This window comes from Panthera pardus, unplaced genomic scaffold (assembly GCF_024362965.1).
Source record: "Panthera pardus isolate Hobbes unplaced genomic scaffold, ASM2436296v1 HiC_scaffold_3, whole genome shotgun sequence".
In the NCBI taxonomy this organism is placed as follows: Eukaryota; Metazoa; Chordata; class Mammalia; order Carnivora; family Felidae; genus Panthera; species Panthera pardus.
In genome coordinates this window covers 16,737,455-16,764,956 of record NW_026526876.1, presented here as the reverse complement: position 1 = coordinate 16,764,956, position 27,502 = coordinate 16,737,455, and the positions used below count along the sequence as shown (strand labels likewise).

Here is a 27,502-nt window from a genome sequence, read left to right as displayed (position 1 = left end):
CCTCCCTGTTCCGGCACCTTCCCGCAGTCCACAGGCCTCTCCTGTCGGCCTCCCAAGGCCTGAAGCTTTAGGATGGACGGTCTGTCCTTCAGTGCCAGGAGTCTCCGCCCCTTGGGATTAGGAAAAGGGGTGGTGGTTCTGGGCAGGTTGCAGGGGTGGAGTCAGGGGGCTTTCGGGCTGGAAGTATTGAGACCAGGAGGGAGAACGTGAGCCCTTGTGAAGTCTGAGCGCCTCCTTCCCTTCGGTTTGCCCCCCCAACTCCGCCGCTCCCCTCTCCTGCCTGAGAGTCTGAGGTCTCTCATTGGGAACTTGGGAAGCTGTCACTTCCCAATGTCCCTGCTGGCCTCCCTTCTCCAGGCCCCAAAGCTGATGTCTGCTTCTGCCTCCCCCTCCCAGGGTCCCCAGACCTCCCAGCGAACTGCTGGGTGGGGTCAGGTGCTCAGTTCTCACCTCCCCTGAAATCAGGCGGTCGGCAGCCACCCAGAGCTGTCCTCATGGCCACAGGGCCTGGCCTTCCTCCGCACTGAGAGTGGGGACCCACAGGGGAAGGCTGTGGGCAAGGTGCCGCACGGTGGCCAGCAGCAGTGGGAGCCAGATTCCTGGGCAGGAGGCAGGGCCCCTCGCCATACCCCTTCCCAGGAGCAGCCCCGGCTGTGAGCCTTTCCGTTGGTCCTGGGCGGGCCTCAGCCTAGGAAAAAATCCACCCAAGGCCAAGGTGTCTGGGAGCCACTGAGCATCTAGGCATCCACTGAGGAGTCAGGGAGTCGCTGTGGCTGATGACACGCATTATCCTGAGCAGGAACCCCAAACGTATCACCAGGACATCAGAAGGGAGCCAGAGACCGGACTCTGTTTTATAAAAGGAAGGCTCTGGACCCAGGGCTGAAGACCCAATTTGGAAGCTTCTCTGCTCCTCACCCTTCTCTCTCCACCCCCAGCCCCCTTCCTGGAGCAAAGGGAAATCCTGGGTCAAGGGTAAAGTCCCCTGCCTTGCCTCAGACTCCCGTTTTGTCAAATAAACAGTCCTAAGGCCCACAATTAATGAAAAGCTTGGAATGTGGCGATTTCCTAGTCCCTGGATTTGAACCCTCCCAGCCCACGATCCTCTGCTAGAGGGAAGGCCTGCCAGGCTCCCTCCTCCCCTGCTCCCTCCTCCCTCCACCTCTCCCCCTCCTTCCATTGTCCCTCCTCCCCCCTCCCTCCTCCCCTCTCCCTCCACCCATCCTCCCTCCCTCCTCCCCGTCTCCCTCCTTCCCCCAAGCCTCAGTGTGTTCTCTGGGCCTCCTAAAGTCTGGTCTTCTTACACGGTGGATGGCTACGGCCTGGGCTGGCGGAGATAATTACTGCGTTAGCCCAGTGGCCTGAAGAAAGATGGGGGGGGGGGGGCGGGGTGTGGACTGAGAACAGGAGGAAAAGAAGGTTCTTTATTAAATGCAGATGTTTTTAAATCACTGTAATTAACTGAAATGGATACCGAGAATCACAGGCATAAAAGCTAAATGGGCTTTTGTTTTAACTGTTTGTCATATATTTGAAAGGGTCATTGGAGAATAGAACACAGGGATGCCCTTGCCCTCTTCCCGTTTGCTTGTGCCCAGCACAGACTTTCTCTGGGCACACGTGTCGGTGCGCACACACACACATGCACTTGCACACAAACACACATACACAGGCATATACACGTGCTCACACACACATACACAGGCACACAGTGCAGCCAGGCCTGAATGGGTCTTGGCTGGAGGGGGAAACGGGGTTCCACTCATGCAGCTGTGGAAGCTTCCTCAGGCCTGGGACTTCCTGCACGAACTCAGCGGACACAGACAGGCTCGCACTGAGCTGTCTGCGTCCGGTCACCGCGGTGAAGGGGTGTGTCCGTGGACCCTTGCAGCCCTCAGTCCACAGAGCCAACCGGGCGCATAGTGAGTTTTCCCTTCTACGCCCTGTGCCCGTCCTTCTTCTCCAGCCCCATCACGAGAGCAAGGGACGGGGGATGGGGTAGGTGTCCCCAGATTGGGGAGGAGGCTGATGATCAAGAGGTTTCTGGAATGCTCTCCAGGAGCCAGAAACCCGCCCCCCTTCCCAAAGAAACCGGGTTAGGGCACCAGGTTCCCCAGTGTTGTATCTCACATGGCAATTTAGCTACACTGAGAGTCCAGCCAGGACCCAGCCTCACTGGGAACCAATGCCCACATGGGGTGTCACCTCCCAGCACAGAGCCCTCTCGGGTCCTCTGTCCCCCTCTCTCTGCCCCTTCCCCACTCTCTCTCTCTCTCTCTCAAAAATAAACGTCTTTTTAATTTTTAAAAAAAGAAAGAAAAGAAACACTTTCTTCACCTTCTAATGTTCTCCAAATCGAAGCCCATCGTGTAATCAACCATCAGGAGAAACCTGCCGGCTGACCGTACATCTTATAATCACGGTGAATTAAAAGAGAGGAAAAAAACTATCATGGTTCAAGGTGTTCCCCGAGGCTCTCAAGGTGAACACCACCTGCAGCTCTCTCAACGTGGTACAGCCCGCACGCAGGTGTGGACTTCTGTGGTTTGCTATCGGAAGGGCTTAACGTAACCTGGTCACCATGCTCTTAACCACACTGATTTATGAGGAAGGAAACTGGGGGGCCACGGGTATATTCTTACTCGCACGGTCTCTTGTATCTGTTTTCAAAGACGCGTTCCCAGCAGCAGCTGGGGGATTTCTTTGCACGTAGTTTTGTTTTGTTTTGCATTAGCAATGAACCCAATACACCCCCTTTTCTGGGCTCTGGTAGGTTGTTTTCAGTGTGCAATCCTGGTAATTACAGAGAAGAGGCCCCTCAGGTAACTGCTGAGAAAGGTCTCTTAATTTGACCCAATTTTCAATAAAATGCGGAACCTCAGCTCAGTCCCTTAGGAAATCACCGCAGGCCGTAATCCCCAGATCTTTCTATTGGAAAGGCCTCGCTTCTGATCTGTTTGCATCTAGCCAGCAGCCCCTCTGTCTGCTGGGTATTTACTGATGGTGGAAACCAGAGGGCCTCCGTACCCACGGCAATATCAGTCAGGTGCAGGGATCGCTTCTTCCTTCAGCTTCCTCCTTCTGATAAGAAGCATTATTTGCATCGCGTTATTTGCGATGATCTGCTTGAACTTGCCTCTCCTCCCGACTGTCAGTGGAAACCCAAAGCAGGATTTGATGGCTTATTCATTATTTACTCATTTATTTATTGAGTGGTATTTCTATTGCGAACACATTTTTACCGGAAGCAGAAAGAAAACATACTCCAGCTTCTCAGCCCCCAGCTCCCCTCCCCTGCCCAGCTCTTGAGATGCCGTGTGTATTCTTAGGAATCCCAAACCCGCCTAGATTTCGCTGTGAAACTCCCTCCCCGGCTGCTTTAGTCCCAGCTTTGCCTTCTGTCCCCCGGTTTTCCAGCTTGAAGCTTGATCTGGCAGTCTGGAAGCAGACAACAGGAAAGCTCAGTCTTCCTTCAGGGAGAATTCCCTCCCGTGGAGCATGAATGTTTCCACTCCGGTACCCAGGAAATGTGGGTGCTTTCTGGAAAGCCTCCACGCACACTTCAGCATTTGCGGTCCCACGCCCGGGCCCTGGAGCCACAGGGATTCAGCCCTGCCCCCGGCTGCTTTGCACCACGTGTTCAAAGCACACCAACATGCTAACAGCTCCCCACGCTTTGCCCTGTCCACTCGTGTGAAACTCAGCTCAGGCACCCGCTCCTCAAAACCCCAGGAGTGCAGGCCTGGCCCCCTAATTTCCCCCAGGCCCCCTGTGCCAAACACCCCATGCTCATCTGAAGTCATCAATCTGTCTGTGTCCCCAACAGGACAGAAGGCTCTTCGGGTGTATTGGAGAGCACTCCTGAAGCGGCAAAGGACAGAAAACTAAGCCAATGAGATGAACCACAAAGAATGTGCCAGGTCCCGGGGCTGAAGGCAGGGCTGGCTTCAGGTGCGGCTTGATGCAGGAGCCCAGACAACGTTGTCAGAACTTGTTGCCGTCCCTCTCTCGGCTTCCCTCCTTTGGCTCCGTTCCCAGCCCTGCTCTCCCTGAGGTGCTCTCAGCAGCGTATCCAGGGGGGAGAAGTCTAGTTTCCCAGTAAGTCAGGTCAAAATAGTGGAAGAGTCACTCATTGACCTCATTTGTCTTCCCTTGATCTAGTACCCATCTCCCGACCAGAGCCTATGACTGGGAGGATGAAGTGTGTTGATTGAATCAAGGAGGTCATTGGAACGTCACTGTCGTCATCATCAGCATCTCACTGTTAGGCATCTAAGAGGAATGGGTAGGTCCTTAAATAAAAGCTGGGATGGCTGTTATCACAAAAAAGGAGGAGTAGAGCTGAGCCACAAAACCACCAATGCCTGCTGGGGCTGGCAGGGGCTGTGCTCAGCCACACTTGCCCAGGAGAGAGAACATTCTAAGAATATAGGAAATTTTAAAAGCCCAAAACACTTACCAAAAAAGATCTCACCACTCAAAAGACAGCTGTTAGCATTTGGGGGGCTTTTCTATATGTAGACTTTTTAAACGTTTTTTTTTTTAATTATTTTAAACAATTTTTTTTAACATTGATTCATTTCTGAGAGACAGAGAGAGCACGATTGAAGGAGGGGCAGAGAGAGAGGGAGACACAGAATCTGAAGCAGGCTCCAGGCTCTGAGCTGTCAGCACAGAGCCCAACTCGGGGCTTGAACTCACAAACTGCGAGATCACGACCTGAGCCAAAGTCGGATGCTTAACCTATTGAGCCCCCCAGGTGCCCCTTTTTAAAAATTATTTGACAGAGAGAGAGAGAGAGAGAGAGAGAGAGAGGGAGAGAGGGAGAGAAAACGAGTGCAAGTGGGAGAGGGGCTGAGGGGGTTGGACAGAGGATCCCAAGAGGGCTCCCAGCTGACAGCAGAGAGCCTGATGCAGGACTCAAACTCACGAACTGCAAATCATGACCTGAGCCGAAGTCAGACGCTCAACCGACTGAGCCACCCAGGCCCCCCTTATGTATGCTTTTTAATGTAGCTGTGGTCATATTATCTATGTGTTGGATGTCTTACTTTTTTTTCACTTAACACTACAGCATTCGTGATACGTTGGAAATGATGCATACTGACCTATTCGATCATTCTGGAACAGGTTGCTTTTTAAATATATGCTATGATAAAAATACAACCTGAAGCATTTTTAAATTTTGCCTTGGGTAGACGAGGTGATTCTTTAAAAAGTGGGTGATCTCTGGGGCGCCTGGGTGGCTCAGTCGGTTGAGCGTCCAATTTCGGCTCAGGTCATGATCTCGAGGTCCGTGAGTTCGAGCCCTGCATTGGGTTCTGTGCTGACAGCTCAGAGCCTGGAGCCTGTTTCGGATTCTGTGTCTCCTTCTCTCTCTGACCCTCCCCCATTCATGCTCTGTCTCTCTCTGCCTCAAAAATAAATAAACGTTAAAAAAAATTTTTTTAATAAAAATTAAAAAAAAAAGTGGGTGATCGATCTGACCTCAGGAACCCATCCTGGTGACCCTCGATTTCCAAACCCTGCCTCTGTCTGCCCTCCCCAGCCGTGGTGGGCAGGGCATTCTGTTTGGCATCCCAGATACACCCAGCTTCACCCAGGAAACCACACTGGATTCTCTGGTGATAAATTCATCACTGGGATGTAGCCACCCTCCTAAAATTCTCTTTGGGGAACAATTTTCTGAGGTCTCACTTCGTGCCTAATTGACAACTTTCTTTAATGGGCTGGGATGATAACTCTTTCTTGACGCCACAAATGATGATTAATGGAGCTCCAACAGGACACGGGCTTCGCTTTATTCTCACCTTCATTATTTTAATCTCTCTCTGAATGACCGTCTAATGGATCTGTATTGCTGTCACACCACGGGAATGGTGGGTGGGTGTCCATAAATCCCGCAAAACCACCAGAGGGCCCCCCGCTGGAATACCGAGGCCACGGACAGACTCAGTGAAGAGACTGCCCAGCCCTTGGCCGCAGGAGGGGTGAAGGCAACGGGCAGAAATTATTGTCAAGTGGCCGGGTGGCCTCAGTGTCCCCAGAATGGCACTGAGAGTTCAATTATAGTCACTCCTTGAGGGAAGGGATGAGAGGCAGAGGTTGAAATGGCAACTTGCAAACTATCCGGAACGCAAAGGATGGTGGGAAATTAAATAATGAAGCTGCGATTCATTCATTCAGTCCTTTGACATTTTACTGAGTTCATTGGTCGGTGCCAGGCGCCGGGAAATCAGCATAACTGGAATGGCCCAGCCCTCCAGAGGCTCACAGCCTCCATGTTGGAAAAGACCTACAATCCAACGATGGCCATGAGCAAAGTGTTTTGAAGTGACGTAGGTTAGCAGGGTGGGGTTCAGAGGCACAGGACCTGTGCAGTCCCACGGGCCGCCCACGTAGAAGGACCTCGCACTTGGGTTAATGCTCTGCTTTTGTTAGCCTTTAAACTCATCCATTCTGGGGGCGCCTGGCTGGCTCAGTCGGTAGAGCATGCGACTCTCGATCTCGAGGTCGTGAGTTCAAGCCCCATGTTGGACGTGGAGCCTACTTTTTTTTTTTTTAATTTTTTTTAACGTTTATTCATTTTTTGATAGAGACAGAGCGTGAGTGGGGGAGGGGCAGAGAGAGAGGGAGACACAGAATCCGAAGCAGGGTGGAGCCTACTTAAAAAAAAAAAAATGCATTCATTCTGCAAAGACTTATTGACTGCCTACTATGGGCCAGACACATCTCTGGGCGCTGAAGACGACACAGACACAAATCCAGGACAGGCAGCAGCAGCAAATAATTATGGAAAACTTGTAAGATGCCAGATGGGAGTAGGTGCCCGGGAGGAGGGCAAGACTGGAGACAAGGTAAGGGCAATGCTAGGATGCTCGTTTGTGCAGTCTACAAATACAGAGCGACCGCCTACTATGTGCTACCACCTCGGGCACCTAGGCGGCTGGGATGGTTAATTTTACGTGTCGGGGCGCCTGGGTGGCTCAGTCGGTTAAGCGTCCGACTTCAGCTCAGGTCACGATCTCAGGGTCCGTGAGTTCAAGCCCCGCGTTGGGCTCTGTGCTGACCGCTCAGAGCCTGGAGCCTGCTTCCGATTCTGTGACTCCCTCTCTCTCTGCCCCTCCCCCATTCGTGCTCTGTCTCTCTCAGTCTCAAAAATAAATACACATTAAAAAAAATTTTTTTTTAAATTTTACGTGTCAACTTGGCTTGGCTACACTACGATATTCAGTTGTTGGTCAAACGCCAGTCTAGACGTTTGCTATGACATTTATCAGATTTTTTAGACGCAATTAGCATTTAAATCGATAGGCTTGGAGTAGAGCAGATTACCTTTCAAGATGTAGATGAGGCTTATCTAATCAGTTGAAGCCCTTATGAGAGAGAGAGAGAGAGAGAGAGAGAGAGAGAGAGAAAGAGAGAGAGAAACTGAGGTCCCCTTGAAGGAGAAGGAATTCTGCCTCCTTACTGCCTTTGGACCCATCAACCCTTCCTTCCCTGCGTCTCCAGCCTGCCACCTCCCTGCAAATTTCAAACTTGCCAGCCCCGGCCAATTCCTTCACATCGCTCGCCCTCTCCCTCCCTCTCCCTCTCATTCTTGCTCTTTCTATATACCTTTTTATCTACCTCTCTCTCTCTCCCGTTGCTTCTGTTTCTCTGCAGAACCTGAACCCATACCGCAAAGCACAAGGCACGGCTACTGGTTCCCCGTTGCTCCCTAGCTGCCAGGGTCAGAATGCAAAGGGACGGAGGTGCGTCCCAGCCCAGGGACGCGTCTCAGGACTCCGCTCCTTGAAGTCTCTACCGCAAAGAGCGTGGGAGCTGCCCCTACCCGTGCCAGTGGTCAGATCACAGGTGCCTTCCCATTTCCCCCTCCCGGGGGTCTGGGGGCGGGAGAGCCCCCCACCTTGCCCCTCGCCAAAGTGCCCAGCGGGCCCTTCGTGCAGAAGAGAGGCTTGCTTTCTTCCTGACGGCTGCTGTGTTCGGCTTGCGTTGGACCGACTCGGGATGGACTCACCTTGCGGCAGGTACGGCCCTTAAATCAAGCCCAATAAAATCTTGCAAAAGCCACTAATCACTGCAGCGGCTGGCACTGTGCACGCAGTAATCTGCACACACGGTCCCCACAGACGGACTGTGGCCTGCGCTGCTGTTGCAGCCATCTGGACGAGGTACAACAAGGCCTTTTAGTGAGAAGCACAGGATTCTCCAAAGAGATTTTTGCTGGAGTGCCAGGCTCTGCTCTTTTTTTTTTTTTTTAACATTGAAACGCGTGTCATTGTTCCAGGACGCTGTTGTCTTCTGGGAACAAACACAGAGGCCCATTGTTTACGCAGCCAATTAGGAGCGGTGATTGGCCCCAACGCACAAAGGCCGGGTTGTGTCCCAACGGCTGAGGAGAGTGTCTCCGATTCACTGACACAGGTCTTGGGACGAAGGAGCCCGGGGCTGGTCGCTTACGGGATCCTGCCGAGCCATTTTCTCAGGCTCTGGAGCTGGCGGTGCAGCCTGGAGCTGGGGGAGGGCCTTCGAGCAGTTTCCCCCGTGTGGCTGCAAGGCCCGGTGGGGCTCTCCAAGGTCATATCTCACCCCGGGGCAGCCGCTGACCCTGAAGAGCTGAAGAAGAAAGGTGGATTCGAAGGAGGAGCTGGTAAACTGAGGCTTCCTGGGAGGGGGGTGGCGTGTGTATGCTCCCAATGGACGAAAATCCTTTGCCACCACACAGCCAACCCGGAGCCACCGTGAGCAAGCCACTTGGCATCCGGGGGCTCCAGAAAGAAGCTCTGTTGGGGGTGGGGGGTGGCAGAGTCACCCAAAGGCAACGACCATCTGCTTGAGTTTGACTTCTGTCAAGTAAGCCAACCCAATTCTTTCATCTGCTTTAAAACTAAGACCGGGGCGCCCGGGGGGCTCAGTCGGTTGAGCGTCCGACTTCATCTCAGGTCATGATCTCGAGGATGGTGAGTTCGAGCCCCGCCGCGGACTCTGTGCTGACGGCTTGGAGCCTGGAGCCTGCTTCGGATTCTGTGTCTCCCTCTCTCTCCGTCCCTCCCCTGCTCATGCTCTAACTTTCTGTGTCTCAAAAATAAACGTTAAAAATTTTTTTTAAAGATAAGACTAACGGGAGGAGGGGTATCTGGGTGGCTCAGTCGGTGGGGTGTCCAACTTCAGCTCAGGTCATGATCTCCCGGTTTGGGAGTTCGAGCCCCGCGTCAGGCTCTGCACTGACCGTTCAGAACCTGCTTGGGATCCTCTCTCCTTCTCTCTCTCTGCTCCTCTCCCACTTACACTCTCTCTCAAAATAAATAAATAACTTCAAACAATAAAAGACTAAGTGGGGGCAGACAGCTGTCTCAGTCGGTGGAGCAAATGCCTCTTGATCTCGGGGCCACGAGTTCAAGCTCCACACGGAGCGTAGATCTTATTTAAAAAAAAAGAAGAAGAAGAAAACAAACGAACATAAGACTTTCCCAAATAAATGCAGCAGTAACTAAAATCTTTTCTTCAGGGGTAAATTTCAACGATCAAACAGGTGGAAGAAAGCAAGGGGAGCTGCTTTTTCTATAAACGGCACTGACCCCTCCACATGGCATCTTTCCCAGAGAGGCAGCCCCCAAACAAGACCGAGAGCCCCCAGGTCCCAGCAGAGACAAGGACCTAGATCCGAGACCCTTTTGTATCCAGTAGGAGATTCGTTACGTAAATTATGGCCTGTTCGTTTGATAAAATGGTGTGTCTGCCATTAAGCTGGTTTTTATAGAGTTTGCTGTGATAACGTGAAAAATTACAACGTGAAAAAGTTTCTTCCTCCTAGACTAAACATGTTTCTTTTTTCCCCAGAGAGTAATTCAAAAACAATTCGTGGACTGTGAACGTGTCCATGGCTTTTTAAATTATGCTAAGATAGGAGTCTGGAAAGAAACACTTTTTTTTTACAAAAAATTTTTTTAACGTTTTATTTATTTTTGAGACAGAGAGAGAGACAGAACATGAACGGGGGAGGGGCAGAGAGAGAGGGAGACACAGAATCGGAAGCAGGCTCCAGGCTCTGAGCCGTCAGCCCAGAGCCCGACGCGGGGCTCGAACTCACGGACTGCGAGATCGTGACCTGAGCCAAAGTCGGCCGCTTAACTGACTGAGCCACCCAGGCGCCCCATGGAAAGAAACACTTTTAAATGTGAACATAATCTCGGGGCGCCTGGGTGGCTCAGTTGGTTGGGCATCCGACTTCGGCTCAGGTCATGATCTTGTGGTTCCTGAGTTCGAGCCCCGCCTCGGGCTCTGGTGCTGACGGCTCGGAGCCTGGAGCCTGCTTCCGATTCTGTCTCCCCCTTTCTCTCCGCCCCACCCCTGCTTGCGCTCTGTCTCCCTCCTTCTCTCAAAAATAAACAAACATTTAAAAATTAAATGTTTCATATATTAAAAAATAAAATAAAATAAAATAAAATAAAATAAAATAAAATAAAATAAAATAAAATAAAATAAAATAAAATAAATTAAAAAAAATTAAATGTGAACACAATCTTTGAGGACTGGGACGTGATATTTTTCTTCTTTCTACCTTTCTGTATTTTCTACCAGTTTTCATAAAGAGCGGGTATTATTTTATATCTGGAAAGAATAAAATAAACATAAAGAAACAAACAAGTGGTTGCTGTGGGAGAACAGGGTGGCAAGTCTATTATCTAGCTTTTGCCTTGTTCCCGTATCACGTTTGCCCGTGGTCTGACAAGTGACAGCTGGGAGCCCTGCCCAGGCCTCCTGGTCGACTCCTGACCACACCAGATGCCAAATTTAGAGGTTTGGCAACATCTGAATTTTATCAGGTTTGGGTTGTTTTTTTTCTTCCCCTCACTCTGGCTACACACACACACACACACACACACACACACACACACACACAGAATCTACACATTTTGGCTCATGGGGCTCAACACGCATGACAGCTTTGCAAGAAGCAGATTCACAGGGTACTCAACACAGTCCCCTTACGGGAAGATGACCCCCTTTCATCGAATCCTGCTTTCCGTTCTTCTCCAAGGGACACTGACCCTGGATGCCTGGCTGTGGGTGAGACAGATTCCCAGGGTCACGCTTTCCAACACAAAGGCTGCATTCCAGAGGTCACTTCTAGAGTCAACACGGGGTACCTCCCTGAGCTTCCTCCCCTGGGTCTAAGAGCAAGACCAGTCCCCATAGCAGCCCGAGTCATGTCTCTCTGGAAAATGCCTCTAAGTCTTTCATCACGGCCACCACCTTACTTAATCTCCACATCCTCAACGTCTGTCCTTCCTTCCTTCCACAAACATTTCCTCAACACCGTCTACAGGGTGCCAGACACTATGCAAGGGCCGGGGAAGATCAGCAAGCAAAGGAACAAGCACTCTCTGCTCTGGTGGAAAGGACAGTCCAGTGGAAGGAAGGAGCGCTACCAATGGTCCATTTGTAAATGTAAATGAGGAAGTCGAAGGGATAAATGAGCGGATGAATGAATGCCTAAAAGGCCAAGGACCTGGATCCTTACTCTGTTCCATTCCACTGTGGTGCTGCCTGGAGAAGTATCCCCTGGTCCTCCCCCTCCCTTCTTCTCACGTCACTCCCCTGCATAAAACTCTCAATGGCTCCCTACTGCACACCAGATTACATTCTAACTCCCCAGCCTGGTGGCTCTCTGTGCTCTAGTTCCAAGCTACCTCTCTAGCTTCACTTCCTTCGAACCCTCCAGGATAACCTACGTACTATTATAACTGCTGCTGTGTTTATTTTGCCTGTCCAGAAAACTCACCTCTGCCGTTGAAATCTTACTCATGTGAGGGAGGGGAAGTATGCAGGATACAGGATTTGGTGAAGATCCAAATACTCATCTTCTAAAGTGGGAAGTCCAGGGGCGCCTGGGTGGCTCAGTCAGTTGAACGTCGGACTTCGGCTCGGGTCATGATCTCACAGTTCGTGAGTTCGAGCCCCGCGTCGGGCTCCGTGCTGACAGCTCGGAGCCTGGAGCCTGCTTCGGATTCTAGGTCTCCCTCTCTCTCTCTCTCTCTCTCTGCCCCTCCCCCATTTGTGCTCCGTCTCTCTCTCTCTCAAAAATAAATAAAATGTAAAAAAAAAATTTTTTTTAAGGCATGGATTTGTCTGTTTTACAGCATTTTTTAAAACCCTTTTTAAAGTGAGCTCTATGCCCGTGTGGCTTGAACTCATCACCCCAAGATCAAGAGTCACATGCTCTACTGACCGAGCCCAGCCAGGCGCCCCTAGTTTGGTTTGTAAAAGTTGTTTTTCATGCCCAATGAAGCAAGATAAAAATTTAAACAGGGGCTAAAAATATTAAGTGAGATGATGGCTCTAAAGTGCACAGCATAATGTCTGGCATGCGATGAGCAGAGAAGAAACAGTCATCGCCACTTGGATTTTTCCTATGAATCCTGCCACCAAGCAGAGGTGGGAGTGGGGACACCAGGCTCTCCCAGGTCATTTCATGTGGCAGTCCCACAACAGCAACCTAACCAATTTCAATTCCTCTGTTCGGGGTATACTTTCTTCTCCTTGCTTATTACAGCATCCGACCAACCAATGGCATGTCCATCTTCCTAAGACTACATTTCTCATGAAATCCCCATGGAAAGACTTTCTCGAAGGTCTTCTAGTGTGCGGTGGGGCAGTGGTAGCTGCTGGAAAAAAACCAAACAAACAAACACCAAAGTCTAAACAGGGCTTCACGTGATACAGGTGCATTTTTCACTCATCCAGCATTCCAAAGAGATGTTATTCTTGACGTCTCTGGAACATAAGCCCTTTTCGTTTTGAGGCTCCTCCACTCCCTGGAGCCCTGAGATCCTCTCCACCCAGGAAGGGGGGGTGGGGGGAAGGAGCAAGGGAAGACATAACTGCTTCTCTGCTGTCTCCGTGTAGAAGTGAAGCACATCACTTCTGGTCACGTCCCATTGGCTGGAAGTAGTCACATGGCCCGACCTAGATGAGAAGGGGATGCTGGGGAATGTAGTCCCCCGCTTCACAGCCTCTGCTCAGGGGAGACTCACACTGCGGAGGGAGGGATGCATTTCGATGGAGGCGTCTCGGCCACCTGCAGAATGACCTCCAGAATCTTCATTTACTTATCCAAACTGTGTGGGTCCTGCCTCCCAACAGGGCCTTTCTGTAGTCCCAGCTGCCAGTCTTGTTAACATCTCTCCCAGTTAGTTCTGTATGTTCATTCCATGGGGCCATTCCATCCTTCTAGAGGTTTTTTCAAATACAAACTCCCTCTCCTCTTTGAAGACTTTTTCATTTCTTTTTTTTTTTTTTAATGTTCATTTATTTATTTATTTTTTAATTTTTTTTTCCAACGTTTTTTATTTATTTTTGGGACAGAGAGAGACAGAGCATGAACGGGGGAGGGGCAGAGAGAGAGGGAGACACAGAGTCGGAAACAGGCTCCAGGCTCCGAGCCATCAGCCCAGAGCCCGACGCGGGGCTCGAACTCACGGACCGAGAGATCGTGACCTGGCTGAAGTCGGACGCTTAACCAACTGCGCCACCCAGGCGCCCCAATGTTCATTTATTTTTGAGAGAGGCAGAGACAGAGCGTGAGCAGGAGAGGGGCAGAGAGAGAGGGAGACACAGAATGGGAAGCAGGCTCCGGGCTCCGAGCTGTCAGCACAGAGCCCGACGTGGGGCTCGAACTCACGAGCTGTGAGATCATGACCTGAGCCGAAGTCGGACGCTCAACCGACTGAGCCACCCAGGCGCCCCGAAGACTTTTTCATTTCTATAACCCTGCACTGACTCACTGAAACTGAATTTCTGAGTTATGGAGTTTGAGAGTTGGACAGTTGGCAATATGGCCCACCCGCTTGATGTAAGAGAAGGGAAACGAGACCCAGGAAGGCTGAGGGAATCCCCAAAGCGTGGCATTCAGAGCAGACCTGTTTGCCCTGCATGTGAACCGTTCAGCAGGAACTTCGAAGGCAGCGACAAGTCATGACCTGAATTTTGCTGAGCCGGGAATTTGAATTATATATATGTACAGGGAATGAGCCTGGCTGACCTCCAAGCATTGAGTCTCCTTGTTGTGATGGGAGCCAGTCTCCAAGATGGCCCCATGGGCTCTGTCTCCTGATAGTCGCACCCCATGTAATCACTTCCCACACTGAGCCACGGTTGGTCTGTGTGAGCTACAACATCTGGCAGAAGTCACAGGGTGGTTGCTTGTAATATTTGACTATAGAGGACTTTGGCTTCTGTCATGGCGCCCCCTCATTCTTGGATCGCTCGCTTTGGGGGAAACCATGCCCTGAGCAGCCCTACGGAGAGGTCTATGCGACAAGAGAGCTGAAGCCTCCTGCCAACAGCAATGAGAGTGAGCTCGGGACAGATCCTCTGGCCCCCATCACAGACTCAGCCAGCACTCGCCCCAACCTCATGAAAGATTCTCAGCTAGGACCACCTTCTCGGCTGCTCCGGGGCTCCTGAGTCTCTGAAACTGTGCGACGCAGCACGGTTGCTGTTTTAAGCCGCTAAGTTTGGGGGTGATTTGTCACTCAGCAACAGGTAACTAACACAGCCATTGTGGTTTTCTACTCAAAATCACATACGCGTTTTGGTTTACCTGGGAGGGGGAGAAAATCGAAAATCATAAAATATATTAAAGGTCTCTCTTTTTTTAAATTTGGGTTCTACAAAGTTCTCATAAAATGTCAATTGTAAATGCCCAACATTCTGGTATTTCTTCTGTGTGCTTCCCTGAGTAACCAAATAAACGGAGAAAGAGAAAAAGAGAAAGAAAGGAAGGAGGAAGGGAGAGAGGGAAGGAGGGAGACTCCTACTCGTATTTATGGAGCACCCAGAGCCAGCACCCAGAGCCAGCTCTGCTCTGGGTGCTTAAGAGTCATTAGTGAACAAACCACACAGAAGGATTTTGCACTAATGGAGCTCACATCCCAACCGGAAAGAAAGAAACAACAAACACAATAAAAAGTAAGCTGTGTGCCACGGAAGGTGATAAATGCTGTAGAAAAGAGTAAAGGCAGAACAGGGAGACAAAAGTGCCTCCAGCCTTATCATGTGTCCTCTGTTAGGGGCTCGGGGAGGAGTTACCGGTGAACTTGAAACGTCCGCAGTGCTTTGCGTCTGCCAGGTGCTTGCAAATATTTGCTCAATTCGTGCAAGGCTGAAGGAGCTAGCCCCGGAATGAGGGGTTCCCGCAGATGGCAAATCCAAGAGTTACTGGCTGCTGAGACACTCCTAGGCGACCATCAGATCTGTGAGCAGATTTGGGCCACAGAGAAGCCCAGCTGGGGGACAGCCTGGGAGGGAAAGCTTGCTTCCGTCCCTGGTGACAAGAGTCTCCTTTCATTCATTTCAACATGAACCACCTTCTCGCTCTCCGGGACACCAGATTGCCAATTTGACAGAAGAGGACGGAAGAAACAGCAGTGCCCCCGGAAGACTTCTGCTCAGTATCACGGGACCCAGACAAACGAGGCTGTTTTACATCCCCGAGCCCCTCGCAGAGGTGACATCCTCCTCGTGACTTCATCAGTCTTATGTTCTTATAGAACATCCTACATTCCATACTCAGGTGACCTTGCAGATTCTCACCCCTGAGTCTAGAAGGAACAGACGCAAGTAGGAAGCGAGCATTGTGAAGTGCCCAGGTGCTGGGCACATGCAAACCCAAGGCTTGCCTCCAGAACATTCCAAATGTCACATTATGATTCAGACCCAAAGAAACAAAGGCAAACAAAATATGCCTCCCATGGTTTAGGTATGCGGTCCCCTATAGCTTGGGGTTTGGGATTTGTTTTAATAACAGGCAAAGATAGGAGGAGTATGTCTTCCTAAGGGCTTAATACACCACAGACAATAAATTAAAACACATTACTATTAATGTAGAATAAAACAGTAATTTGTATTTAAATAGCTGTGGGTTCCAAAAGATCTAGAAAGAGAATTTTAGACCCATAAGGAATCTTAGGCTACTTTTAACTTTATTTAAAAGAAAGAAAGAAAGAAAGAAAGAAAGAAAGAAAGAAAGAAAGAAAGAAAGAAAGAAAGAAAGAGGGGCGCCTGGGTGGCTCAGTCGGTTAGGCATCCGACTTCGGCTCAGGTCATGATCTCACAGTTTGTGAGATGCTGTGTCTCCTTCTCTCTCTGCCCCTCCCCAACTTGTACTCTGTCTTTCTATGTCTCTCAAAAAATAAATAAATATTTTAAAAAATTGAAAGAAAGAAACAAAGAAAGAAACAAAGAAAGAAAAAAAGGAAGGAAGAAAGGAAGAAAGAAAGAGGGCTCCTGGGTGGCTCAGTCAGTTAAGCATCCGACTCCGGCTCAGGTTATGATCTCACCACTCGTGAGTTTGAGCTCTGCGTCGGGCTCTGTGCTGATGGCTCAGAGCCTGGAACCTGCTCAGGATTCTGTGGCTCCGTGTCCCTCTCTCTCTGCCCCTCCCCTGCTCATGCTCTGTCTCTCTCTCTCTCAAAAATAAGTAAACGTTAAAAAAATTAAAAAGAAAGAAAAAGGTGGCATGCCTTCCATTTTTGGCAAAACACACCCTACTCCAGTGCACACGTGCGTGTTTATACACACACACACACACACACACGTCTAGTCTCAGTAACAGAAGTGCCCCCTCCCCCTGCATCTGCCCAAGGCCCTTCTTACTCCAGGCTTAACCCTTTCCAAACAAACAAACATCCTCTTTACTGGCTCTTTCTTCTCCACATATTCACACACTTAAGTGTCTCCCTTTAAAAAAAAAAAAAAAAAGCAAACAGAAACAAAATGACTGAAAAACCACTCTCTTGGCCTCACCTGCCTCTGTAAGTCACATTCTCCCTTCCACAGCTTTAGCAGCGTCCTGGCCCTGCAGATGTGGGGCAGCACGTACTTGGGTGGCTTAAGCAACGGAAATTCATCGTCTCCCAGTTCTGGAGGTCGGAAGTGCGGGATCCCGGGGTGCTGCTGGGGGTTTGCTGGCCACCTCTGCTGCTCCTTGGCTCAGGGATGCATCCCCCCCGATCTCTGCCCTCATCTGCACATGACCTTCTCCCTGTGTTCACATCTGCGTCCACATGTCTTCTCGGGGTAGGGCCCACCCAAATGACCTCAACCTGACTGTATCTGAAAGACCCTGTCTCCCAAGAAGGTCCCATTCTGAGGGAGGTGGTGGGGTTAGGACTCCAGCAAATCTTTTGGGAGGGGAGACAATTCAACCCATAGAACCGCCAAACTTAAAAAAAGGGGTCTGTCCTTACTCTTCCCGCTCCCCGCTTGCCCCACAGCCTGCTGTCCCCTGGCTCCTGCACTGCCCTTGCTAAGGACTAAATGACCTCATGGTTGCCCAATTTGGTAGAACTTTCCTGACCCTAACAGGTGGACCTTACTGTCACACGGTGTCACACTCCTGCCTCCTTTGGCCTCTCCAGTTCCACCAGGATTCCATATGTTGGGCTGGTGTGTCCTCCTCCTGGGTGTTCCTGGGCTCAGCACCCAGCCACCCCAGCTTCTCTCCTAACCCCCGCCCCAAGCTAATCCTGTGTGCTCCTGCCTTTGACCTACACCCCGCCGAAGGCCATCCCTGACCTGATCAGTCCAGACGGTTCTCCCAGCTTGCAGATCTGACCATCTCTCCTGGCTATTCCTCTGGTGCCTCTCAATCAAATATACTCCACCTGATCCCTACCCCACCCCCGGGGGTCTCATCTAGGGCCCTCTGCAGCCCCTGTCTTACCATCCCCCGCCTCTAAGAAAACCAGGATCATCCTTTACCACCTCGCTCATGCCTCATATACATCAGTTCCAAGTCCCCAGGAGCGAAAACTCTTTCAAATGGACCCTTGCTGTGTGACCTCTGTTGCCACTCTGATCATTTCTCTAGGTTCTAACTTCCTGCCCCATGGCTTTGCTCCCACCCTGGGCCATCACCTTCTGTCCCACCTTCTGTCTCGTCCTCTTCTGTGTCATCTACCACGATGTCCCCACAGTGATCTCTTGGACAGCCAAACATGGTGTTTAGAATCATTCAAGGGCTCTCCATTGCCTTCAGGATAAAGTCCAAACTCCTAAACGTGACATGAGATGCTCCTTATGATCTGGCCCCTGGTCATTTCTCCCGCTTCCTTTCCATCCATTATATGAGGGCTGTTTCATCCCTGCTGACAACTTTGCTACCCCCTGAAAGTGCTGTACTGCTCTTTTTTATTTCCTTCATACCCACTGTTCCCTCCGTCTTCAGTGCCCTTCCAACAGCTTGTGGCACTCTCCCCTCTGGCATCTTTCAAGAATCAAACCAGAGGTCCTTCTGGGAAGTCATTCTGAGCCCCCCAGAATGACCTAGGTCTCTCCTCCTGCCTTTCTTAAGCACCTTGTTACATATTATAATCCTGGCTTTCAGCTTTAAAGCCCTAGTCCACTGCCTGACGCACAATACAGCTTCAATAAACAAATAAATTGATGAGTTGTCTCTAACTCACTGATGGATACAAAGAAATCTGAAGTTCTCATTCATATTTTAAGGTTCTTGTCTCTATTCTAGGATTTTCCTCAGTGTAGTGGGAGGACGATAGCACCAGAATCCCTTGGGGAGTTGATAAAACATTCAGCTTCACGGACAGCACCTTGAACGTGATGAATCCGTATTCTAAACAAGCTACCTTAGTAATTCATGTGAACAGGGTTTGAGAACCAAGGCTCTGGAAGGCCTTTCAAGCTTATCGTATATTTTTTTTAAAGTAACCTCTACGTCCAACATGGGGCTTGAAGTCATGATCGGGAGTTTAAGAGCCACGTGCCCTACCGACTGAGCCAGCCAGGTACCCCAAGCCTATCACATTTTAAAAAATGTTTATTTATTTTGAGAGAGAGAGAGAGAGAGAGACAGAGAGAGAGAGAATCCCAAGCAGGCTCTGCACTGAGTGTGATGCAGGGCTCAAAATTTGCCCCCAAACCTTGCATCCACAGACCCTAAGTCTGCCTCCTAGGATCTCACAGAATTTACCTGTGCCTATTTGAACATGGGAGTTCTTTAAAAATTTGAGGACAATCACCCTGTCCTGCCTGCTTCTTCTTCCCTATGTCGACTTCTTCCACTACGTCAGCCCTGCTGCATGACCAGAGGATTTCCGTCAACGACCTGCTGTCCCCCTGACTGTCTTTAAGCTTGCCAATTTCTTTTGCCTACCATATAGTGCTCAGAACTGGCCATGATACTCCATGTGGGATTTGGCCAGCTCAGAATACACTCTCTTGAACTGGACGCTATTGTTTAAAATTTTGTTTTTAACGTTTATTCGCTCGTGAAAGACAGAGAGAGACAGACACAAGCAGGGGTGGGGCGGAGAGAGAGGGGGACACAGAATCGGAAGCAGGCTCCAGGCTCTGAGCTGGCAGCACAGAGCCCGACGCGGGGCTCAAACTCACAAATTATGAGATCATGACCTGAGCCCAAGTCGGATGCTTAACCGAGCTACATTCAACATTTAATCGTCTTAAATGTGACCCTGGGGGTGCCTGAGTGGCTCAGTTGGTTGAGTATCTGACTCTTGATTTTGAAACATGAGGCATCTCACGTGTTGTGAGGTTAAAGCCCTGTGAGGTCAGGCTCCACGTGGATAGTGCAGAGCCTGTTTGGGATTCTCTTTCCCTCTCTCTCTGCCGGCCACCCCTGCCCCCTGGATTTCGTGCAAATGCACTCTGTCTCTTTGTCTCAAAATAAATAAACTAAGAAAAAACGTGATTCTGTGGGTTTTACCCATTAGCATAGATTATTAACTCACATCGTAACTATGAGATGGTAATGACAGGGCCCCTCAGGGGATGGAGACCCCAAATAGGCACTTACTCATTTTATAACTTTGCTTGGGGTCTTTACTCATTCTTTACTCAGCTCAAACAGCCGTGAATGAGTGACACTGCGTTCTGCAATCTCCACACTCATGGCACATGCCTCAACGTTTCTGGGTCAACCCTCATTTTATTTTATTTTATTTTATTTTATTTTATTTTTTAAAAATGTTTATTTTTGAGACAGAGAGAGACAGAGCATGAACGGGGGAGGGTCAGAGAGAGAGGGAGACACAGAATCCGAAGCAGGCTCCAGGCTCCGAGTTGTCAGCACAGAGCCCGACGTGGGGCTCAAACTCACCAACTGTGAGATCATGACCTGAGCTGAAGTTGGACGCTTAACCGACTGAGCCATCCAGGCGCCCCATCATTTTATTTTATTTTAAAATGTTCATTTATTTTGAGAGAGAGAGAGAGAGAGAGAGAGAGAGAGAGAACACAAGTTGGGGAGGGACAGGGAGAGAGGGGGAGAGGAATCTCAAGCAGGCTCCACACTGTCAGTACAGAGTCTGACTCAGGGCTCGATCCCAAAAACTGTGAGGTCATGACTTGAGCTGAAATCAAGAGTCAGACGCTTAACGGACAGAGCCACCCAAGCACCCCTGGACCAACCCTAATTTTAAATATTCTTTCTGGTGCCACAGGTCCTCATGCCAAACTGTGAGTCTAATTTTTGGTTCAGAAAATATGGTCAATATAGTGCTGCCTTTCCACCAAGTGTTTATAGTCTAAGATAATAGGAGGAGACAATTATCCTGTCTGGTTTAAGCTGAGGGAGGCAAGCAGTAAAGAGAACAAGACAGTGGAAAGGTGAGAAGTTACAGCACAAATTTAACATCAAGAACAAACACTAAATAATGTAACTTTGCTTCCATTTCCCCCAAATTTCGGCTTCCTACAATGATTGGTCTACCCAAGTACCTGGATTCCTCCATTGATTTAGCAGTCTTACTTAGTGGATGTTGCGTATTTTGAAGATGTTATTATTTTGCACTCCCTCCTGGAGCATTGGAGCATGTGGTAACACTTCTGTTTTTGAGAAAGACGAAAAAAACGCAGGTTTCTCTGCAGTCAAGAATTAAATTAACGTAAATAAAATCTGACTTCAGATCCTTCTAAGGGATGTGGGTGTGGGGGAGGGGAAATCCACCACCCAGACATTTGAAGAAAGTGGTTTGTGAATCTGGCTCAAAATATGGCAGTAAGAAGGAGTGCGTGACGCTCACGAGACCCTGATGGGAAACAAGAGCGGAGAGTTTGTTGTGTCTCTTTCATCCACGGACTTGCAAAGCATGACACTTGCGGTAACAAAATTGCATTGCCTGAGTACTGTGTCATTATCTGCTCTTCAAGATGGGGACACGTAGACAGGGAATGGCCTCTTCCAACGCGAGCAACTTTCAAAGAGCACCGCTGAGCTTCCTTCCACCCCCACGACGGGGAGAGCCGGCCTGCTACCACGACCCTGCGCGAAAACGGAGAAAATTCTTGGTTGTAAAAAAAATTCCTCGTCATTGGTACCGAAAGTTGAAAAGAGACTTTTAAATTGCACATCGCTCCTGGCCCTACCTACGGTTAATCACTACTGTCTACGGAAGAGGAGCGGCGGCCTGGAGAACCACCACCCGGTACCCAGGGCCGGGGCGTCAGGGTCCCGCCCTGTCCGGGGTCGACGCGGTGGGGGCGGAGTGTTCGCTCTCCAGGGCACTGCTGTCCTCCCCGGGAGGCTGTTTCGCAGGGAGGTTCGTTCGGCTCGCAGCAGGGAGCTCCCCGGGGGACTGCTGCGTGCAGGGGCAGGCTGGGAGGAGGGCGGCGAGCAGGATGCTCCGGGGCCCGGGTCGGCGCGCCTAAGAGTCTGTGCACGGTGGGGAGGCGTAGGGCGTGTGCACCGCACGGGCGGGACGCGCGCCGGAGCGGCCGCCGGTCGCCGCTGCACAGAGGGCCGGCGCCGCCGGGTGAAAATACCGCGCAAAACCGGGGCCCGGACGCCCCAGGGCGCCGGCGGGGGGAACCGAGCGGCCTCGCAGGGCCGGGCCCGGGCCCGGGCCCCGCCGTCCAGTGCGCTGACACCGAGCCGCAGCGCCCACACATCTCGAAGGTCTCCAGGCACCGCAGGCGGAGCGCGGGCCCCCGAGACCTGCACGCGCCCGGACAGGGGGAGCGCGCGCACCCGCCGGCGCCCCGGCGCGCTCCCCGCGCGGTCTGCGGAACCACAACGCGAGCGGGTATTAAGGGGGAAGGACGGGGCGTGGCCTAGGCGGGATGAGCCAATGGGCCGGGGAGGGGCGCGTGGGGGCGGAGCTCCGGCGCGGAGCGCCGATTGGCCAGTTCGCCCTCCGGTATGCAGATGCGGCGGAGTCACGTGGCAGGGGCCGGGACGACTTCCTGTTGGAGGCCAACGCGGGGCGGGGAAGGGGGCGCGAGCGCCCCGTCTGGCTGGAGCGGGGGGAGGGGGGGTTCTTGTCAGTTAGAGCAACAAGATGGCCGCGGTGGCAGCTCCGCACCTCAGCGCGACGGCCCCGGGAGCCGCAGCCGCCGCCGCCCGCCCCGCCGCCCCGCAGCCCTGAGCGCCGCCCCGGCCGCCCCCGCCGCCCCTGACAGGGCCGTCCCCGCGCCCGCCGCGCTCCTGCCGCCGCCGCCGCGGGCCCGCCCGAGCCGGAGGCGGAGGGAGCGGAGCCGGCCGAGCGCCGAGCGTCGCCGCCGCCACCTCGGATCCCGGGCCGCGCCGGAGCCGCCGTCCCGCTCGCGGGCGCGAGGAGGGCGCGTCGCGGCGTCGCCGGGGCCGGACCTGGACCTGCCGGGACGCGCCGCCGCCGCCGCCGCCGCCGCCCACCCGCCCGCGTCGCCGCCGCCGCCGCCGCCGCCCGCGCCGGGACCTGAGCCCGCGGCGCCGGCGCCGAGCGGGCCCCTGCCGCCCGAGCGCCCCGCAGGCCCCGGGGCGGCCGCCCGGGTCGTCGTCGCCGTTGCTGTTGCCGCGGCCGCCGCCGCCAGGCCCGCGCTGCCGGAGCCCCGCCGAGGAACCGCCGCCGCCGCCGCCGCCGCCGCCACCGCCGCCGGGGACGGAGCCCAGGTGAGCGCGGGCCGGGCCTCCGAGCCGCCGCAGCTGGCCGAGCTGGCGGCGTCGCCTTTGTTCGGCCGGGCCCGGAGCGCGAGGGGCCCCGGCGGGTCCCGGGCGGGAAGGGATGCGCGGCGCGGGAGGAGCCGCGGGCGGCGCGGGGCCGGGGCGTGCGTGCGCGCGGGGAGAGAGGTTCGCGGAGCGCCGGGCGCGGGGGAGCCGGCGGGGTCGCGACGGGTGGCGCGGCCGCACGCCAGATGTGTGCGCGTTCCGCTCGCGCGGGTGCTGGAGCCGGGTTCCCCCGGAACGGTCACCCGTGGGATTTTTGCATCTCTGATGGCACGCACGAGCCCGAGGCGTTTTCGGCGGAGGGCCTCCCGCGCCGTTGTTGGGGGGGGGGGGGGGAAGAGCGAGCCCCGGGCGGGCTTTGGGGGAGGGGGAGGGCTCCCCTCGGCCCTCTGCGGGTCTGGAGTCAGGTGGGCTGCTAGCGGTGCTGCAGACTGCGGAGCAGTGCGCACGAGGAAAAGGAGCCGCGCCACGGCCGCCCTGCTAGCACATCACGTAACCCGAGCGCCTCGGTGCCACCTCCGCTTGAGCGACGCCTCGCTTGCACCTTTGCCTTGTGGATGACACTTAATCAGTTGATTCGTGGCCGTTCAAACGTGCGTGTGCGACTGGACGGGTTCCCTGCGTGTTAGCCGGGCCGAGGAAGCGTCCGCTTGCGGGGTCACACGGGGCTTTGGGAAGCTCCCCGAAGATGCACGATCGGTGCCGCGGGGGGCGGCGGCGGAGGAGCCGCACATCCCGGCTGCACCGTCCGCGTTTGAAGGCACTTGACCGCATCAGCGGTTCTGTACAAGATGAATGGAATTGCCGCGAACCTTTGCCTCCCTGTCGGATTAAACCTCCATTTGAGTCGTCTGCTCGGTGATGTCTAGGCATGAACTGCAGATTCGGAACTCAAAATGGTGCTCGGTGCATGTCCAACTTGCGCGCCTGGAAGGAGTTGCGAGTTGGAGGCATCTGGCTGGGTTAATCCATTGTGTGGCCGACGGTCGGATTTTCTCCGGACACCGCGGTGCCGCGGTCGGTGTAGGTGGTCAGTGCGCGGTGATCGCCGTGTAGAGGCGGCTGCGTCCCCGAACGTAATCTGACCCGCAGAAGGCTTGTTGTAGGCAACTTGTTTCCTGCGTTTAGAATCCAGTAACTATGAGGATGCGTTGGAGACCCTGGAAACGTGGCTTGAGTGATCTCCGCGGACGGCGGACGGTTTGAAATATGTAGGGGTGTTGACAGTTCTGTGCATGGATTCCAGACTTCCTTCGGTCCTGGGAGACAGAGTAGAGGAAAAAAACTTAGCCCCGGGCCAGATGAACTTGGTTGGCTGAGGGCACCTTGAAGACATTTGCATTATCGCCCCCCCCCCCCCCCAACCCGAACCATGGAGGTGGTTCGGGTCTTTGAAAGCCTTTCGGTGCAGCGCTCCCAGGATGCTTTGCTGGGGGGGAAATGATGCTAAATGAGGTTTTTAAAATGAGCGGCCCAGTTATGTTACCCACGCTACTTTTATTGTTGGTATTTACAGAAGATAATAATGGTCTAAGTAGCTGCTACTTTATTTACCTACCCTGAAAGTTAGTTTTTTCTACAGAAACTTTTTGATGTTTGCGTTTCATAAGAATAGAGGTTCTTAGTTAGAATCTGTTCTTCTTTCACACGCTGGGTCATGGGAAATTGATAGCTCAGAAAATGGTAAAAGTATTGGTTAAGTTAACTTTTACTTCTGGTGATGTAGAATAATTTCTTAAAGTTAGCATTTCCTTAAGCAAGAGAGAATGGACCCATGGGTCCCAGGTGTTCTATACATATATATTCAGACTTGATCTTATTACGAGGATCTAGTTTTCAAAGACTGATTCTAAGCCTTACGTGTTTCCTGTCCAAACAGAAGACCTTACTGATGGGCACCTCTGCTTTACTATTAAACTATTAAACTAAATAAGGTGGACACTGAGGCTGTCATAAGGCTTAATCCTCACTATTTCATTTTGGGATCTGGCATTTAAATATTTTAGTAGTAACCTGGGGTGCATGTAAATGTTGACTTTAGGTTTTTCTTCTTACAATGTTTACTATTGTTGTTCTTTTTCAAGTGGCTTATGTTTTAACACTTTGACAAAGATTATTTTGTAGCAGGTTTATATTTATACTTAGTCAGCTCAGGAGTTTTGGAACAAATAGTTGCATTAGCGTGCTGATTATGAGGGAAAGTAGGGGTGCACGGTTTCATTGGACCCACGGGGATTAAAACAGAAGTTAAGGCATGGGGGAAATCTCCTTTCAAATTACAGTATTTCTCACCACCGCCACCACCTTTTGGTTAAACAGCCGGCTCTGCTGAGATAAATTTGTGCTTTTCCAAATGCTGTCATCTGGCTCACTTCCAAAACCAAGCTGGAGGAGGAGGAGGAGGTCAGGGCTGGAGTGGGGCGGCCTTTTTCCTCAGTGAAGAGAGCTTTCAGTTGGAAAGAAATGGAAGATAAGATTCCTGTAGCACTGGCTGCAAAGGCAATGTTTGCATTACTGCCCCAGCTTCAAGTGAGGGCCAGGAGGTCTGAGTGTAACCTTATTCTTGTTTGACTCAAGAAAATGATGCTAATCGTAATTTTTTAAAAATAGAGTACTGGTGGAGATTAGTTTATTTATCCATTATTGGATTGGAGTATACGGAATGTCTTGGCATCATAGAACTTTCCTCACAACAGTTTACGGCTTACGGGCCATTTTAAAGACTATTTGTGGGTCTCTAGGGCCTTCCCCAGTAAGCATTAGATCCATGAGATTACATCGCACGCGGATGTTTTAGATGACCCTACCACTCAGTCAGGGTTTATTGTGCAGAGGTTGCTGTCTGAGAAGATTTTATAAGGAAGAAAATAGATTGTCAACTCTGAGACTGTTCCCCATATCAGAACAACATATGAGATCATTAAGATTTGGGGATGCAGCAAACACAGATTATCTAGCCATCGCAACCGAAGCCCCAGGGGCGGGGGTGGGGGAGCATGAGAAACGGAGAGGAGACAAGGGACAGATTTATAGAAGGCCTTGGAACCAGGAGAAGGATGGGTTGAGGGGGCAGGAAGTGGAGCCTGGAGCAGGCAGAGCCTAGAAGGTCTAAGTAGGGGAAAAACCAGGCAACTCTGTTTTGTGTTTGTTTTCTTTGAAATTCTTACGGCTCCTTATTCGTGGTTTTGAGAGAAGTGGGTTTTTACCTTTCAGGCCAGCTTTATTTCAGAGGGTCTCTTGATGTTAAAGATGAGCTGTAAGGAAATCTTTTGAAGGAGCATTGGTGCTGCGATCTGTTTTGTATGATGACTGGGTTATTTGCTTAATTAAGACAGTTGGCATCTTAATTTTGTTTGGAGACGTCATGCATAGATGTAAGCAAAGAGAGCAGAATATCAAATGAGAACTGGCCCCTCCCCCCCTTTTTTTCCAGGTAGATTTTACAGATTTTCTTTAAGCCAGTCTAATCACGGATATCTGAGTTTTTACAGATTAGCTTTAAAATAATCGTGTAGTCAGTCATGAGGAGAGCATTCTTTGCTCTGCAAAATAATAGACCGTAAGCTTTCTTTAGATAAATTTTTAATGCAATAATGATGTTCTCAATTATAAACATCCAGCTTATAAACAACTTTTCAAGAATATAATTACTTAAAAGTATAAAGATTACCTGTCAGAAAAAAACTATAACCTTGTGTAGAGATTGCATGTGTGATGTTGAAACCAAGAAATATGTAATCCTTGCCCAGTGAACTTGTTTGAATAACTCGATTAAGATAATCCTGTAAATTTCCTATTGTGCAAAGCATGCGTTTCAACAGTAACTTGCTTAATGAAAAGTAAAATACGTATTTTTAAATTCTCCAACTGGGATGTGACAGGGTTTTGCATATTAAAAACGTGGTGAAAATTCATACCCTTTGTGCCATTTTTAGAGTTGACTAAAAATGAATTCTTTTCTTGGCCACGGATGCTTTCAGAGAATGAAGAAGCTCTTGCAGGGATGGAGAGCTGTTTGTTAAGAATGCGTTCTCCCTCTGTAGCCCTCCAAAGGCTGTAGAGCTGTGCGTGGAGCTAGACAATCTGGGCACCCAGCCATAAAACATCACTGCTGAAGCACAGATAGCTGTTCGCGCCCTCCTGAGCCCTCCTGGCTGCAACCACAGCAGAAGGAATGGCCTTGGCGAAGCAGTGTTCGCCGCTACTTTGAACTCTTAATACTCCGTGTGGCTCTTTGGAGTTTTCGCCGTGCACTGGGACTTTGGTTTTCGAAGATACGGTAATGATTAAGGATGGGCAAGGATAGGCTTCTGAGATCTGTCTCTTCTAGGCCAGTAGATTTACAGATTTGCTCTAAGAAGTAGGAGTAGTGGGTTGTCTGTCCCGTGGTCTCCCTTTCTTTATTTGCCTCTTTGTCACAACACTCCTCTCCTGTGGGAAGAACAACCTGCCTGAAGACAGGTAGGGTCACTGGGCCACTGGGTCACAGCACCCAGGGCCCAGAGGGTCATCTGGAATCTGTCCTCCAGAGAGCTA

At 51.4% G+C, this 27,502-nt stretch overlaps 1 non-coding gene across 1 annotated transcript; it reads left to right on the top strand.

The window, feature by feature from the left end:
* Positions 1-6,467: 6,467 nt before the first annotated feature.
* TRNAE-CUC (transfer RNA glutamic acid (anticodon CUC)) lies at positions 6,468-6,540 on the top strand. Its single transcript has one exon. It is a non-coding gene; the product is annotated as a tRNA-Glu (tRNA).
* The last annotated feature ends 20,962 nt before the right edge of the window (positions 6,541-27,502 follow it).